Source organism: Ranitomeya imitator, chromosome 6 (assembly GCF_032444005.1).
Source record: "Ranitomeya imitator isolate aRanImi1 chromosome 6, aRanImi1.pri, whole genome shotgun sequence".
NCBI classification, from domain to species: domain Eukaryota; kingdom Metazoa; phylum Chordata; class Amphibia; order Anura; family Dendrobatidae; genus Ranitomeya; species Ranitomeya imitator.
Genome location: NC_091287.1, coordinates 333,278,260 through 333,296,610, shown reverse-complemented (window position 1 = coordinate 333,296,610; position 18,351 = coordinate 333,278,260). Strand labels below are relative to the sequence as shown.

General features: G+C 40.9%; 1 long non-coding RNA gene across 3 annotated transcripts in view; it reads right to left on the bottom strand.

Moving 5' to 3' along the window:
* The window catches only part of LOC138642600 (uncharacterized), a 482,117-nt gene that overhangs the window by 32,976 nt on the left and 430,790 nt on the right, over nucleotides 1-18,351 (bottom strand). For all 3 annotated transcript variants that reach the window (XR_011314070.1, XR_011314071.1, XR_011314069.1), the window contains one exon: nucleotides 4,300-4,397. This is a non-coding gene — a long non-coding RNA (uncharacterized lncRNA). The remainder of the gene's footprint in view (nucleotides 1-4,299; nucleotides 4,398-18,351) is intronic.

Below are 18,351 nucleotides of genomic sequence, written 5' to 3'. Positions count from 1 at the left end.
ACATCATTTAAAAAAATGTATTTATTCATAAATTATATTAAATATTTTAAATATTATATTATCATGTGCAGGCTGATGAATACTCCCATTAACGGCGCCTGCTCACTCTGTCATCAGCTACAGCAGGTTTAGGCTGATGGGAGTAGTACTCACATCAGCCGACGCCTTTGTGACCAGTCACAGCTGCTGGCTCATGCTGTCATCTGATAGCATGGGAAATGCAGCTCTCTGACCGGCAGTAATTATCTTATCACCACTAGCACAGGAAGAAAAAGTATCAAGGTACAGAAATGAGTTCACTGCAGTTCATCGGCAGAATTTCACTGCATTTGGCCCGGGTGGGAATGCAGTCTCAGTGATCGATGGTAACCTCTATGAGGTCACTGCTGCTCACTGATAGTGTGCTCGCAGCAGCTCATTCATCAGTGGTACTCAGCTTGGACCATCGCATCTTGGCACCATCCAGGTTTAAAATTAGCAATTCACAGATATGGATTACGGCATGGGACAGAACTTTGGATAGGTGAGGGATATTATTGTTTTTTATTTGTCTTTCATTACAGAAGATGAGGGATTCAATGGAATGGGTGTTAGGTGAGTATAACTTTGTTTGTTATTTTTAAATAAGAAATGTAATAGTGTGTTTTGTTTCTATTTCAAATAAAGACTTTATTCTTGCTGTTTGTTTATTTACAATATAATTATAGGATTAGTAATGGATAGGTGTCTTATAGACGACTCTCCATTACTAATTACCGTGGGCTTGATGTCACCAGACAATACAAAGATGAAATCAACCCCACAGATATGAACCACACTTGCCACTGCTACAGGGCAAGTGAGAGGAGCCTTTTCTGGGTAGCTGTGGGCTGCTATTTTTGTTTGGGACCCCCATTCAAGTGAATGGGATCCAGGTTCAGGTCCAGGGACTGTTCTGGTACTCAAACCAGAACTTTTTTAACTGTTCGGCCAAACCCGCCGGACCTGAACATCCAGGGGTCTGCCCATCTCTACTCTGAACCCTTCCTTTGTTTTGAAGTTGTGGGAGGACAATGGCTTCATCTGCTTAGGGCACCAAAATAATTTGTGCCGGCCCTGTCTGAGAAAAGCATAATGTAGTCTGAAACTCTGATTCTAGCGATGTATCACTTATTTGGCTGCTTGCTGTGGTTTGAATAAAATCAGTGTTATATCAGCAAGAGATTATCATTAAAGGACTAGTAAACCTGCTGCCATGTAGTCCTCCACATTCATGGGCTCTGTATTACCCCACCCCCACCACTGATTGGCAGCATTCTGCCTATGCACAGTGTACACAGAAAGCTGCCAATCAGTGGTGTGGTTGTGGTTATACAGAGCTCAGCATTCAGAGAACTGGGAGATCTGCAGCAGATAAACCAGTTATTGTCCACATGCAGCTCTGTATGTGATAAATTGCTGATGTGTCATGCTGCTGTTAGATGGACTAATAAAAGCCAATTGACAGATTCACATTATGGAATTTCCTGACATTTTCTTAAAAGCATAGACTTCAATATTGGGTAATCCTTTCGAACATGAAAAACACATTTACAAGTGTTAAGGTGGTTTGTAAAGCATTTTACATGTTTCCACAGGTGTGCTGTTTTAGAGAAAGAGATGGGAGCACTACAAAAAGCCAAATGAAAAAAGTTTGCAGGAAAAAAGCACACAAAAGTGGAATAAAATAAATCAGCTAAAAAATCTTTCAAAATTTAATTCTGAATTTACTACCTGATTTTCATGCGTTTTAGTTCAATCTCATGCAGGGAAAGAAAGCATGAAAATGCATTGTGTGCCTCGACCTTGAAAGATAGTAAAAAATGTCACAAAAAAAACTTAAAAACTGACATATATCGGGATGTTATAGATGTACAAAACAATACTGATTAACCTGCCAAAATGTATGACCGGTACTGTCCACTTTAAAGGGAACCTGTCGGATTGGAGGGCATGGGGGACCTGACGGGTTCTCTTTAAATACAATGCCCCTTTGTAAATTGTACAGGAGAATGTCATTCCCCTTAAATTTTATGGTACAAACCAGCATCCAGACAATGAAAAAGACACCAAAAAGTAACTCTTCATTCAACCACAGTAATATGGTTGCTTGGTTATATATAGACCAACATCAATCATTATAAGAGGAAGGTAGTCATACTAAAAATAAGGGTTTTTTGCCTGATTATCAAATAAAGCTGTTACTACTTACAAGTCTTAAAAGCTTCAAAGCCCCAAAATAAAATGCTTGCATGAATTATACAATACAGCTCTCCGACAAAAAGAAGACAAGTTGCTTCTATTATTAGCTAAAATACTTGGCAGAAGCAAAGCAGAGGAGGTTACAAGGGCATAAACAGTGCGATCCAAAACTCAATCCAAAAACTGAAAATTACAGTACAAGATGTGCACGGAGAAAACAATCCTCATCAGAGCTTGCTAGTCACAAAGAGACAATTAGCTTATAATATCGCACACAATTGTCTTCATAATTAGGAAGCTTAAAATGACAGTTATGCAAATAAATAAACACAATCTGTGAGTACAGTAAAAGCAAGCAGGAGCGGATGGGTGAGAAGGAAACTTTCTGACTTAACCCTTAACTGATTTGATAGATGTGTTTGTCTAATGAGACAATTTCCTATGTGAATGTTTAGACCTGGGATTGCTATGATTTGGCAATTTTGGAAAATAAAATTTTGCTACTTTGGTAACTGTTTTCACTTACGTCTTGAACTGTATCTGCAGTTTTTTTAAATCTTTGCTGCAGTAAGTCTGTGATCCTGAAGTTACTGAACCGCCGCACAACCTGCCCTACCCTCTCCTAGTGTTTCATCACCCATCCCCTGCAGACTGTGAGCCCTCGCGGGCAGGGTCCTCCCTCCTTATGTACCCGTGTGCCTTGCTATCTGCTCATGTTTAATGTATTTGTCTATATTTGCCCCGTATTCACATGTAAAGCACCATGGAATAAATGGCACTATAAAAATGTATAATAATAATAAATAATAAAAAATAAAGTTCACATAGTGATGCTGCTCTACAGTCTACGCACTGGCGGACAGAGACAGAAAAGGGCCCCTGTGCAAGAACAATATATGGGCCCTTTGCAGACCAATAGCTCATCATAATGCACAATTCCCCCTGCTTTGATTGTGGAATGTGCTAGGTCTTTTAGAAGTTGATGAGATTCCCAACTTTCAGGATATCTTCACCCCTGAAGGTAACAGGCAAGAGATATCGTGGTCATGTTTCCTATAATGTTCTCTTTCACGATTTTACCTATCTATAGATGGGAAACATGTCATGGATAGCATCATTCATCTGACCGATATTAGGTTGGAGGTCTTTGGCCAGCCTAACAGTGATTTGAGAGAATGTGTTAAGTTCTTCCCTTCTTTACAACGATGAAAAAATATCTCCCTAAAACCCCAGAGCATCTGAAATACAGTAACTCCTTTGAACAGAGGAAGCCACTGTACTTCTTTGTTTCTGAGTACATGAATTCTAGGCTTGTTGGCTGGTTCTCATCAAATTCCCTGTGATAATTACCTGTTCTTGGCAAGAGGTCCTACTTTAATAGAAGTTGAAGTGTCAGCTCTTTCTCACTTCCTCAGTTATAATTAATCCCATATGTCCAATCATGTCCAATGTGAAGGTGAGATGTCCCTTCTCCAGAGATGTCTTTATGGATTTTACAAATTTTCTTTATGACAGGAAATACACCTATCTCTGCAAAGTGGGAAACTATGGCTGGCCTTGGACTCTGTGCAACAGTGGACACATATAAAAGGGTACCTGTGTAAAAATAGTATATGGGCCCCCTTTTTGTGTCTGTCACAAAAGCTGCTTGCTGTTTTGGAGGTGGAAGTGGGTCCTCTTACCCTTTGGCTGCCTTTATTGCACCAATATTATGTCTGCCCCTGACTCTATGACTGTCACTGTTAGGCCTGTTTCCTATTGGCATTGATAGAAAAAATCCAAATGTTGTCATTAGAATCCATTTGTTTAAAACTGAAGCAGCCTGAACGTAGCCTAAAAGGATGACACTATAGTTGGCTTTCTACAGTGGAACTCTTGCTTTTCTATCACTTAGCAATGTTTCTAGTGGAGCATTCCTGCTGTGGCCAAGCCCTAGCAGTTCAATACTTTTCTTGTTTAACATTTTTCAAGAGACCTCGAAATTACTCTTGAGAATAACTGGAAATTCTTTCAAAATAAAAAGTGAAATCTGAATCTAGAACAATAGAAAATACAAATCCATTCTTCTCGAAATATTACCTGAGTTTCTCCAATGCAAAAATCTTCCAGCATCTTCTCGCTTGCCAGAGAACGCCATGATACCACCATCATCAGAACCATCCAAACATGAGCTGAACCTAAATAATAGAATATTCTGTCACAATGACGTTACCAGACAAAGCACTAATTTATACAAATGATAGGGTGACTTATGTATTAATACCAGATAATAAATGATATTGCAGCATTGTTCTTTAGGTCAGTATGATTACGATGAAACCAATTTTTTTTTTTAACCAATTAATTACAAAAATCAGGAGTTCTTTTTTTTATACAATTGAAACCTGTAACGTTTATATTTCTACATTGATAGTTATATTGGAGAACTTCCTTTTTGTGTGGCAAGCTGACAGTTTTATTGATATCAATTTGGAGTACATATAACGTTTTGTTCACTTATTAGTGAATTTTTACATGGAGGTGTGATGATAAAAAAAATGCAATTCTGTCAATTTGCTTTTTTTTGTATACAATGCCTACCATGTGCTTAATTTTATATTTAGACTGCACTTTTACAATGTGGAGATGCCAAATTTGTTATTTTTTATGTTTTTATTCCATTATTTTTTAACAAAGGAAAAGGCATGCAATTTGAATTTATATATACCGTATATATACAGTACAACCCCTGGCAAAAATTATGAAATCACCGGCCTTGGAGGATGTTCATTCAGTTGTTTAATTTTGTAGAAAAAAAGCAGATCATAGACATGGCACAAAACTAAAGTCATTTCAAATGACAACTTTCTGGCTTTAAGAAACACTAAAAGAAATCAGGAGCAAAAAATGTTGTAGTCAGTAATGGTTACTTTTTTAGAACAAGCAGAAGGAAAAAATTATGGAATCACTCAATTCTGAGGAAAAAATTAAGGAATCATGAAAAACAAACAAACAAAAAAAAAACACTCCAAAACATTACTAATATTTTGTTGCACCACCTGTGGCTTTTATAACAGCTTGCAGTCTCTGAGGCATGGACATAAGGAGTGTCAAACAGTACTCTTCATCTATCTGGCTCCAACTTTCTCTGATTGCTGTTGCCAGGTCAGCTTTGCAGCTCCACCAAAGATTTCAATTGGATTGAGATCCAGACTATTTGCAGGCCATGACATTGACCTTATGTGTCTATTTTTAAGTAATGTTTGCACAGTTTTTGCTCTATGGCAGGATGCATTATCATCTTGGAAAATGATTTCATCATCCCCAAACATCCTTTCAATTGATGGGATAAGAAAAGTGTCTAAAATGTCAACATAAACTTGTGCATTTGTTGAAGACTAGAAGGTTACTTGACCTGTCTATTATGTGTATGTGTGAGTTAATATATACTGCCAGGGGGGAGGGCTTCCTGTTGGCTGGGGATTTATCAGGCTGCCAATAGCAACCAATCACAGCTCAGCTTCTATTTTGCTACAGTTAATTAATCTGAGCTCTGATTGGTTAATATAGGCAATAAAGGACATTCCCAGTATAACAAAGCTTGTGTGAGGTAACAGCATGTCAGTTAGGGTATGTTGGTGGAAAGGCTGATGTCAGTCACATTACCTCTATGTGAGAGGATATAGAAACTGCCAGTTACAGACTATTTTTACCACAATAATGCCTCATAAGAAAAGGAATTCCATGGCACGAATGTCAGCTGATGCGAAAAGAAAAGCTGCATTACGGGCCAATAAAAAATGTGAAGACCGAGAAACAAGGCTGACACACATGAGAACAGCAGCTGCTTCCTCAAGAGCCAATGAACTTTCTGAGCAGAGGGAAGTGAGGCTTGCAGACAAGAGAACAAGAGCTGCTCAGCGGAGATGCTCTTTAATTCCTAACACTCGCCTAGATATTGTCACTACTTTGCAGCAGTTCCTTCACACCAACAGTCCATATGTTCAACTTTTCAAGACTGCACTTGAATGCATGCCAAATGACGATGTCATTCGAGCTGACAAAACACCACAAGGTGAACATCAGCGATGTTTCAATGCTCCCACATTTGATGAGTTAACCATCTTGATTGTAGGTAATGATTTTCAAAGCCGCGACATTGTGCTTCAGAAAAGGAACAATAGTTTGCAACGAGTAGTAGAAACTCACAGGTCCTATGATGCACTGCAATATCCAAATATCTTTTGTCAGGGACAGGATGGCTATCACTTTGGAATACCTCAGACAGATCCTACAACAGGCAACCCTTCAGGAAAAAAAGTGTCTGTCGTGGACTTCTATGCATATAGGATCATGACAAGATTTGCAGAGGAAAATCACATCTTGAAATGCAAACAACTCTTCCACCAATTTATTGTTGACATGTATGCAAAGATTGAGAGTGAACGTCTTTTTATATATCCTACTAAATCAAAAGAAGCTCAGGGCAGAGGAATATATTCACCTTAGAGATGCTGTTGCAAATGATGCTGATCCAAAAGAATTGGGGAAAATGGTTATTCTGCCATCAACTGTCACTGGAAGCCCATGACACATGCATGAATACACACAGGATGCAATGACTTATGTGAGAAAGTATGGCCGTCCAGATCTTTTCATCACCTTTACTTGCAATCCTGCCTGGGAGGAAATTGGAGGGCACCTGTTTCCGGGCCAAAAAACAGTGAATCGCCATGACCTTATTGCTCTGGTTTTCAAACAGAAACTTTCAAAAATGACTAATCTCATCACAAAATCACATATTTATGGTTAGATGCAGTGCTGGATGTATTCAGTTGAATGGCAAAAAAGAGCCTACCGAAATTGACAATATCATCAGTGCCGAATTGCTGTTTGAAACCATCACAAAAAACATGATCCATGGTCCGTGTGGGAGTCTCAACAAAAATTCTTCCTGCATGATTGATAGCAGGTGTTCAAAGCATTACCCACAATCCCTGGTCCAAGAAACCAAAACAGGACAAGATGGATATCCAGTCTACCGAAGAAGAAAGCCAGGGGATGGTGGTTTCACAACAAAGCTCAAAATGCGTGTTGCATCATCACTCCAAGAGACAGAAATTGACAACAGGTGGGTAGTGCCTTACAACCCTTTGCTCTCAAAAATCTTCCAGGCCCTCATAAATGTCGAATCTTGCCACTCTGTGAAATCAATCAAGTATATATGCAAATATGTCCACAAAGAAAGTGATCAAGCAGTTTTTGAACTCCAGAAAAATTGACCTATTATTGATGAAGTGGAGGCATTCCAGATGGACAGGTACATAAGCAACAATGAAGCTGTTTGGAGAATACTAGGATTCTCCATTCATGAGCGCTACCCACCAGTTGTGCATCTGAGTGAGCACTTGGAAAATGGACAGAGAATTTACTTTAACCCAGCAAACTTGCAGCTCCTAACACCACCTAAGACCACCCTCTTGGCATTTTTTGAGCTGTGTCAACAAGACCCTTTTGCAAAAACAATTCTCTACTGTGATTTACCAAAGTACTACACTTGTAATGCCTCCAGAAAAACACTGGAATGGAGGAAATGGGGGCTTGATATTGAAGGCTATCCAGGGGTGAAAGCAACTGATACTCTTGGTCACGTGACGTCTACACTGTTCATCCATCAAATGCAGAGTGCTTCTACCTGTGCATGTTACTTCATGTTGTCAAAGGCCCTATATCATTTTCTGACCTGAAGACCATTGGAGGCCATGTGTGTGAAACATTCAGGAAAGCTTGCCAAAGAAAAGGACTTCTGGAAAATGCTGGACACTGGGACATGACCCTCAGTGAAGCAGCAGCCACACAAACCCCAAAGCAACTAAGACACCTCTTTGCTATTATTCTAACAACCTGTAGCATTTCAAATCCTCTTGAGATTTGGACAAAGTACAAAACTGATCTCAGTGAAGACATCCTCATGCAGATTAGAAGGGAAAATCCTCAGCAACTCACCAACTTCACTGAGGAAATGTTCAATGAAACTTTAATGCTTCTTGAAGATCAGTGCATAGCAATGTCAGGAAAAGCCTTTCAGTTGCTTGGTTTGCCTGCTCCAATAAGAAATTCTTAAGGCATCCAAATGTGTAGGGAGATTTTCATAGAAACAAACTACAATATTGATGAACTGACAGCATTTGTGTCTCAGAATGAGCCAATATTGGTACCAGATCAAAGGGACGCCTATAACTACATTTTAAGTTTCAGTGAAACCAACAAAGGTGGGATTGTCTTCCTTGATGCTCCAGGTGGAACAGGAAAGACATTTGTAATCAACTTGCTCCTGGCAAAATTTTGACAACAAAAAAAGATTGCACTTGCAGTGGCATCTTCTGGAATTGCAGCTACGCTTTTAAAAGGTGGCAGGACAGCACATTCAACATTCAAACTACCACTTAAACTGTCTCATAGTGACAGCCCCGTGTGTAATATTGGCAAGGGATCAGGACTGGCCAAATTGCTTCAAAAATGCAGTGCCATCATTTGGGATGAATGCACCATGTCACACAAAAGGGCTCTGGAAGCAGTGGACAGACTGCTGCAAGACCTGCGTAGCAACAAATGTATCATGGGATGAGTAGTTGTTGTTTTGGCAGGTGACTTTCGCCAAACACTACCTGTTATTTCAAGATCAACCCCTGCAGATGAACTCAGTGCCTGTCTAAAAGCATCGTACCTTTGGAGAAAAGTAAAGAAAATGTCACTGAACACAAACATGAGTGTCTACTTGACAGGCGATGTTTCTGCTGGACTGTTTTCAAGCCAGCTGTTGACTATTGAAGATGGCAAGGCACCAGTAATCTCAACCACTGGACAGATCACCTTCCCAAGCAACTTTTGTTGCATTTTGACTTCCATTGAGTAGTTGAAAGCAAAGGATTTTCCAAACATTCAACTCCACTTCAAAAATTCTGGCAGGCTGTGTGAAAGGGTTATTCTAGCTCCCAAAAATGACAGCGTCAACAAGATCAATCTTCAAATTCTAAATCTCCTTCCAGGTGTGTGCACAACCTCCAAGTCAGTAGATACAGTAATAGACCCTGCTCAAGCATTATTTTATCCAACTGAGTTCCTCAATTCCTTGGAGCCACAAGGACTTCCTCCTCCCAACCTCTTTCTAAAACCTGGAGCACCTATTCTGCTATAGAGAAATTTGGATCCACCAAAGCTGTGTAATGGAACAAGACTCTTGATTAAGAACCTGTTTCCACATGTAATTGAGGCAACCATTTTGACAGGATGTGCCATAGGAGAAGAAGTTTTCATTCCAACAATTCCTCTCATTCCATCTGATTTGCCTTTTGATTTTAAACGCCTCCAGTTTCCTGTTCGACTGGCATTTGCTATGTCCATCAACAAGGCTCAGGGACAGTCCTTGAAAGTAGTTGGAATCGATTTACAATCTCCATGTTTTTCTCATGGTCAACTTTATGTGGCCTGTTCAAGAGTTGGAACAGCCAAAAATCTGTTTGTCTTTGCACCTGAAGGAAAAACAAAGAATGTAATTTATCAAAAGGCTCTCGAATAAGTAGTAAAAGATTACTCCACATTACTTGGCCAATTTAGTTAAATCTGTGTGGAATATCTCTGGTGTTGAAATATATGTTGTGAAATGCTTCTTTAGCTTAGTTTTTGCCTTCTAATAATTACATTTCTATCTATTTGTTTTGTGGTTTTTGTGTGCAGAATAAATTTTTGTTAGCACATTCTATTTTGCTAACAGCAGTTATTAACCCGGGCAAAGCAGGTTAGTACAGCTAGTATATATATAAATATATAATTTTCTTTCTGCAATTGTTTGATCTCTTATACTATATACTGACTTCTGTATATTATAATAATGACGGCTTCTATAAAGGTGACCTTGTGGCTGAGCTTCACAGGATGACAAAGATGGCAGCAGAGGGGGCCTTCAGCATGTTCCCAACTGCCATGGTTGGTAACTCATCATTGCCTCACGATCACGTCACATGGATCCAAGACAGCCAATGCCAGTGAGCACCGGTAATCGCACCATTTAAATGCCAATGTCATACAGACAGCTGCATTCAAATAGTAATGGGCCTCTGTCAGACCTCAGCTCTAGTCGCTGCTGTTAGTTCTTGAATGCTGTGTCACCGCTCTTCAGATATTCTGGGTCTTGCACTGAGCTCAGCACCTGTGAAGAGCAGTATTGTTACTACCATCACCGCTCTTCAGAGTCGCTAAATCTCGCCAAGTCTGGGCTAGTAGCAGGGATGTCTGATAGACACCTCTCCATTACTTACACCTGGGATTGATAGCAGCTGATATTGCGCAGCTGACATCAACCCTAAAAATCATTACACATACCAGAATTAAATGCTCTGGCGGCTGGGAAAAGTAGTAGAGTTAGCGCTATTCCCAGGCGCCGAGTGCTAACTACAACTGTCATCATCCTTGCCTGGTCTCCCTGCGAAGCATTTCTGCTGAATTTACATGCACTGATCTCAGGCCACTAAAGAGTGTGGTCGACAATAGTGAAGTTGTTCGCTTGTTTTCTGGCCTCTTTACACCAACTGAGAAAGAATGAAGGGCACAGAACAATCACAATTAGATCAATCTGTCCTTATACAGTATCATGTTATCAGCGGTGCATGTATAGTTTACTCCGGCAATGTGCTGCTGAGAACAATGATTTCTGTTCCCACATAAACAATCCAATCACTTGATGAATAGACAGCATTTTGCTTGTTTAGTATAATACACCCTATAGTCCTCCATATAGTATAATACACACCTCAGTCCTCCATATAGTATAATACACTCCTCATAGTCCTCCATATATTAAAATACACTGCAATTCCTCCATATAGTATAATACACTCCTCAGTCCTCCATATAGTATAATGTACTGCCACAGTCCTCCATATATTATAATACACTCCTCAGTCCTCCAAATAGTATAATACATTCCTCATAGTGCTCCATAAGGTATAATGCCCCACCATTGTCATCCATGTAGCACAATTCACTTCTCATAGTATAATGCACCCCATCGTTCTACATATAGTATAATGTATTCCCCATAGTCATCGATACAGTATAATGCAGCCCACATATAGTATAATGATGCCACCTGTTGTGGATTCTGTTTTTGGGCTCCCTCTGGTGGTTACAGATGGTACTGGGTGACTTGTGTTCTCTGCGGTCTCTGGTGTCCACCTGTTCTATCAGGATATGGGAGTTTCCTATTTAACCTGGCTTTCTTGTTATTTCCTCGCCAGCTATCAATGTAATCAGTGTGTCTTGTTACCTCTGCTTCCCGCTTCTGTATTCTTCAGGACAAGCTAAGTTTTTGATTTTCCTGTTCCACGTTTTGCTTAATTTTTGTCTTAGTCCAGCTTGCAGATATGTGATTCCTTTTTGCTGGTTGCTCTAGTGGGCTGATATTACTCCTCATGTTCCATGAGTTGGAACATGAGTTCAAGTAATTTCAGGATGGTTTTTTGTAGGGTTTTTCGCTGACCGCGCAGTTCACTTTTGTATCCTCTGCTATCTAGCTTTAGCGGGCCTCATTTTGCTGAATCTGTTTTCATAACTACGTATGTGCTTTCCTCTCATTTCACCGTCATTACATGTGGGGGGCTGCTATTTCTGTGGGGTGTTTCTCTGGAGGCAAGAGAGGTCTGTGTTTCTTCTAATAGGGAAAGTTAGTTCTTCGGCTGGCGTGAGACGTCTAGAATCATCGTAGGCACGTTCCCCGGCTACAGCTAGTTGTGTGTTGAGGTTCAGGATCGCGGTCAGCTCAGTTTCCATCACCCTAGAGCTTAAAAAAAAAAGAAAAAACATATCTGCAAGCTGGACTAAGACAAAAATTAAGCAAAACGTGGAACAGGAAAATCAAAAACTTAGCTTGTCCTGAAGAATACAGAAGCGGGAAGCAGAGGTAACAAGACACACTGATTACATTGATAGCCGGCGAGGAAATGACAAGAAAGCCAGGTTAAATAGGAAACTCCCATATCCTGATAGAACAGGTGGACACCAGAGACCGCAGAGAACACAAGTCACCCAGTACCATCTGTAACCACCAGAGGGAGCCCAAAAACAGAATCCACAACAGCCACCCCAGAGTAAATGCAGCCAACCCACAGAATATATTGTAGCCCCTGAGTATAATTTAACCCCCCAGAGAATATAATGTAGCCCCCTCATATAGTATAATGCAGCCCCTGCATATATAATATATGGTAGCCCCCTCGTAGAGCATAATGCAGCCCCCATAGAATATAATGTAGCCCCTCCATAGAATATAATACAGCACCCCATAGAATGTAATACAGCCCACCTCCCCATAGAATATAATACAGCCCCCATAGAATATAATGTAGCTTGCAGAGAATGTAATACAGCCCTCCACAGAATGTAATACAGCCCCTGATAGAATGTAATACAGCCCCCCATAGAATGTAATACAGCCCTCCGACATAGAAGGTAATACAACCCTCTCCCATAGAATGTAATACAGCCCTCCCCCATGGAATGTAATGCAGCCCCCCATAGAATGTAATGCAGCCAGCCCCCATATAATGTAATGCAGCCAGCCCCATAGAATGTAATGCAGCCAGCCCCCCATAGAATGTAATGCAGCCAGCCCCAATAGAATGTAATAAATCTTCACATAGAATGTAATACAGCACAGCCACCATAGAATGTAATACAGCCCCCCCAATAGCCCCCAATCCAGTTATCACTCATTGATATATTATAAAAAAACAATCTCCTCACTTCTCCTCGTGCCCTGCGCTGCTCCCGACTTTGGTCTCAGCAGCTGCAGTCTGCTTGCCCGACACATACCAGATACGCGATGATATGACATCATCGCGCACCCGCAGTGTCAGAGGCAGATCGGGGAATGATGGGAGAGGGAGTGACAGCAGACGCTCTCATCTCCATCATTGCATTCAAGTGTAGCGGCATCATAGATGCCGGTAAAGTTGAATGCGGTGGCGCTGGCCGGGGGGGTGAGTCGGCACTGGGGGGGAGTCGGCACTGGCGAGCGGCCCACTACTGCCCTTCTGGCATTTGTCAGAAATGCCCGATGGCCAGTCCGGCCCTGCTTCACAATAACGTTTGTCCAGATTAGAGATTAAAGAGAACCTGTTATCAGGATTTTTAAGTTAAACAACAACCACAAGACGGACTTTATCCACCCAGGTATCATTTTTATAACTGTAACGGTGCCAACCTGACACTGTCTGTAGGTTACTGAGCACAATCCTGCTGATAGGTTCACTTTAAGCATTTATAAAAATGAATAGGGTCTGAATAAAGTTAGCCTTACTGATTAGATGGCTGTTGGCTGAAAGAAGCTTTGAGCAATCATTCGGCCAAGAGCTATCTCAATCAGCTCTCCTATACACAGGAGCACTCGTTCGGCCAAGAAATAGGAAAGCCGTCAGACATGTCTTGTCCTCAGGACAGCAAAGCAATTGTCAGTATGAAATCATACATAAGAACAGCACAAAGCCTAACTGTAATTAAACAGCAAGCTGTAGGAAGAGAACCAAAATTAAAATGAAACTAATGTTTACTAGTAAATGTCATAAACTGATAAAAAGACATAGATCATTAATGTACAAAAAATACCCAGTAGGGGGACCTAAACACCTACCTAACCAAGAATAATACCAAGTACACCAAGCTAGCTGCAAGCCAAATAAATAATAATAAATAAGGAAACTAGTGCAGAAACTATAGTGCCATCATACAAACAAATGGTAAGTATTGCTCATATGGAACGGTGATCAGAACAGGTTAGAAAGGGTTACCAAAGTGTCTAAGGGCCTATAGCATCTTTAAATAAAGATACCCTAATAAACTATAAACCCTGCATTATAACATACGCCAGATGCAATGTCATAAGTAAAGAAAAAACATATTATCTAAGCTCAGGAGATGTGATAAAGGTGAGGAGATGAAGATAGTGACAGTGGGTGGTCTGAAGGTTCCCCCTCGCCCCGACGCGTGTGTCACCCTTAGCTTCTTCCTGGTCATCATTCCATATGAGCAATCTTACCATTTGTTTGTATGATGCCACTACAGTTTATGCACTAGATTCCTTAGGCTACGTTCACATTCGCATCTTTGGACGCAGCGTCGTGGACACAACGCACGACGCACGAAAGACGCAAGTAAAAGGCAGGCATTTTTGACGCATGCGTTCAACCTTTTTTTATATATATAGGGTCTTTTCAGTGTCTCTATTTTTTAAGTAAAGAACGCATGCATCGTACAACGCACAACAACGCAAGTACTTGCGTCTTCTGCATTGCCAATACCCTTCAATGGAGTTTTTGACGCATCGACGACGCAAATGCAACGCAAGTGCGACGCATGCGTTTTTTTTAAATTTTGGACGCAGAAAAAATGCAACATGTTGCGTTTGCAGCGCCCTGCCAGGTGCGTCGAAACGACGCATGCATCGCGAAACGCACCAAAACGCATGACAACGCATGAGTATGGGTCCCCAATGTTAAAGATAGGGATGCATGACGCATGCGTTGTTTTGCGGCGACGACGCTGCGTCCAAAGACGCGAATGTGAACGTAGCCTTATTTATTAGTATTAGGATGTCAGTTGGAGCAATAGCAGCTTCACTGGTGAGGGGGAGAAGAGAAGGAGAGGAGGGAAGAGAGCGGGGGAAGAGAGAAAGAGAAGGGAGGGAGAGAGAGTGGGGGAAGAGAAATGGTGGTGGAAAAGAGAGTGGGGGTAAGAAAGAGAGGGGGAGAGAGACAGTGAGGGGAAGAGGGAGAGGGGGGAGAGAGACAGATTAGGGGAAGAGAGAGGGGGAAGGGAGACAAAGGGGTGGAGGAGAGAGGGGGAATAGAGAAAGGGGGCAAGAGAGAGGGTGGTGGAAGAGAGAGAGAGAGGGAGGGAGAGAACGAAAGAGATAGCATGAAAGAAACAGAGAGGGGGAAGAGAGAGAGAGGGGGAGAGACAGAGTGGGGAAAAGAGAGAGGACTGGAAGAGAGAGGGGTGGAAGAGACCACCTGGGCATAGAATGGGTTCAAAAGCTGATATATATATATATATATACTGTATATATATAATTTATTATTATATATGCATATAATATATGTATATGTATTACTAGAAACTTTAGCACTTCAGCAAGAATAAATATGTTTCTGAAACACTGAAAGGAAACAATCATTTAAATGTTGTTTACATGGACAAGATTTTTCAAGACAGGCAAAGGTGTAATTTTTTTTTTCATCAAACTTTCGTTGGCAAGTGGCAGTTTCAGTTTACTGACCTCATTGGAAAAAAAAAACTCAGTATAGATTAAAAAAATACTCCACAAGTATGATGCAGAATTTAAATATACATCTCTAATTTTAGCTTTCTCTCTACTCATGCTTTTTGAGGTCCCTGCACACTCAACCACACAACTTAACCTATAATTGGTTCCAATTTGTATATTTTCGTATCCAGTTTATCTAAATATGATCAAATCAAACTAAAATATTTATTTAGGAACCACATATTTTCATCATGTTCCAGAAGAAACATCAGTAAGGTCTATTATTGGAAACTCAACCTGCAAAGACTATTTTGCAATATTGACATTCAAATATTATCTATTATTTTGGAATTATAAGCCCTATTTTTAGCCAGCAAATACACAAATAACTTGGAAGTTATGTGAATGCCTCAACAGAATAGTAATTCAATTTTATTATTGAAAATGCATCAATAAATATCAGTGTTTTCCAGCATAAATCTTTCAAACCATTTCATGAGTTGAGTAAAGAAACACTGTATTAAAAATGAGATTTAATAATTTTTTGACCATAGAATCTTAGAATCTTTACTGGGTTCTTTTCTTACAACTATTTTAAATGCCACTTAATCTGTTTTATTCTATGACAAGTGCTGCAATTGAATTGTATTCTAGAAACAGGAAAGTATAAGGTTGACACATGGTGAGGCTTTAATAATAGAGACAGAACAGGACCATTCCGATGAGTATACCTTGCTGAGGTGGGATGACTTTTATACTTTTTTTTTATCAAAATAGTGTTAACTGATTACCCCCTGTTATTTACATGTACTATTACCCTTTACTAATTTACTTTCTGTGGGGTATATGCTCATTTTTGTTTTTTTCTTGTCTTTTGTCTATGAAATGGCCACAGTGTGAACGAACTCTTACACTTTGCACTTATACCTGTTTATAGTCCAGCTCATTTTTTTAAACAGGAAAGTACCGCATTATTCAGACTATAAGACGCATAGGACCATTAGACGCACCCCACATTTGGGGGTGGAAAATAGCAGAAAAAAGATTTTTAAAAGATGGGGGTCCATCTTATTGTCCAAATTTAAGGTATCTTACCTGAGAGCCGTCGGTGGTACAGTGAGGTCACAGAAGGCAGGGTCCCTTCCTCAGGAAGCCAGCAGTGGCAGAAGTAGGGCAATGCTGCAGTCCCGGGGTGTGATGCTGCGGGTCCAGTGTTGGTGGTGAGGCAGAGCTGGATCAGGATTCCATCCTCAGGATACTGGCAGCAGCAGAAGTGGGGCAATGCTGCAGTGTGATGCTGCGGATCATGGAGCAGGGTCCCTTCTTCAGGATAACAGCAGCAGAAATGTGGCAATGCCGCAGCCCAATGTCCATGGTGAGAAGAGCCAAATGTATCACTGGTTTCCCTGCAGCCATCTTCCTGAAGCCATGGGCTGTTGGAGGCTTCAGGAAAATGGCCACCAGAAGCCACACGTGCGCAGATTGAGATCTCAGCTGCCATTTTCCTGAAGCCGAGTGCCGTCAAGATTTCAATCTGCGTATGTGCGGCCTACGTCGGCCATATCCTGAAGCCTCTGGCAGCCGATGGCTTCAGGAAGATGGCCGCAGGGAAACCGGTGATGCACTCTGCTCACCGTGGACACCGGGCTGCGGTGCCACATTTCTGCCACCGGCATCCTGAAGAAGGGACCCTGCTCAGGTGCACTCTGCACCACCAACCACCACAGCATGGCCACATCTCTGCCGCAACCCCCCGGTAAGCCTGCGTTTGCACTATAAGACACCCCCCCATTTTCCTCCCAAATTTTGGGGGGAAAAAGTGCGTCTTATAGTCCGAAAAATACGGTATGTGTCAAATCTGCTTTTGGATGATGAAATAAATGCTAAGTTCAGTAATGCTTATACACAATGTTTGTATGGTGTACATAATTATGCATTAATATTTTCCATTTATCCATATGGTTGTTATTCACGATGTGTATGGCACTTATATCTAGATCACCTTCACAATTGAATTATATGTCTATATGTATTGTCACTTTATAAAATATGTTAGGGTTTTCACTATTTATGCCGCCTCTTCCTTTTATGTGACAGTATTTAATGACCATAGCTCTATATGGTTTATTCCCCATTATGGGGGTTATGACACAATCCTTCCATACAGTCCTCCCTCCAGTGTTTAGAGGTAAAAATATATATTTGCCCTTTACTGTGCCCATACCTAATATGGCGCTTGCTGTAGGGCATGCGCGGTTCCTTTCTTCAGGCAGGAAGTGATCTATGCACATGTTTCCCACCCCTTAACTACCAGAGCATCGTGGGTGGTGCCTGAGAATGACGCTTGTGGGTCATTGACATCATCGGGGAGTTGCCTGTGACCTGCACCATCATGAGCAGCCAGATGTGATGCAGCTTCTGGCAAACTTTTAAACATGGCCCTCTGAAGAAGCCAACGCGAAATGTCCTCGTGATGTCTCTCTTGGGGACTATTGGGGAAAAGCAAATCATGATATGTGTATATATGCAGTATACAAATTCAGAGCACTCCATAGGCCCCCATGTTGTGGGAAGAACATGGCTATTCTTGTATGCACTATTGCACTTATACTAATATTCCATATATACAAAAAGCACTGGCACTTTTGAAATAATTATTACATATCCTCCATGACTGCTCCTCCCAGCTCTCTATTAGCTGTTAGTTGAGGGACCCATGTCCTTCTACCCATCACTCCTATCTGATACATGTTTTTATCATTGTTTATGTGCCTTTTTTAAAATAAAGAAATACATGTTTGTACAAAATTCAAACATGCCAATTTCCATGGATT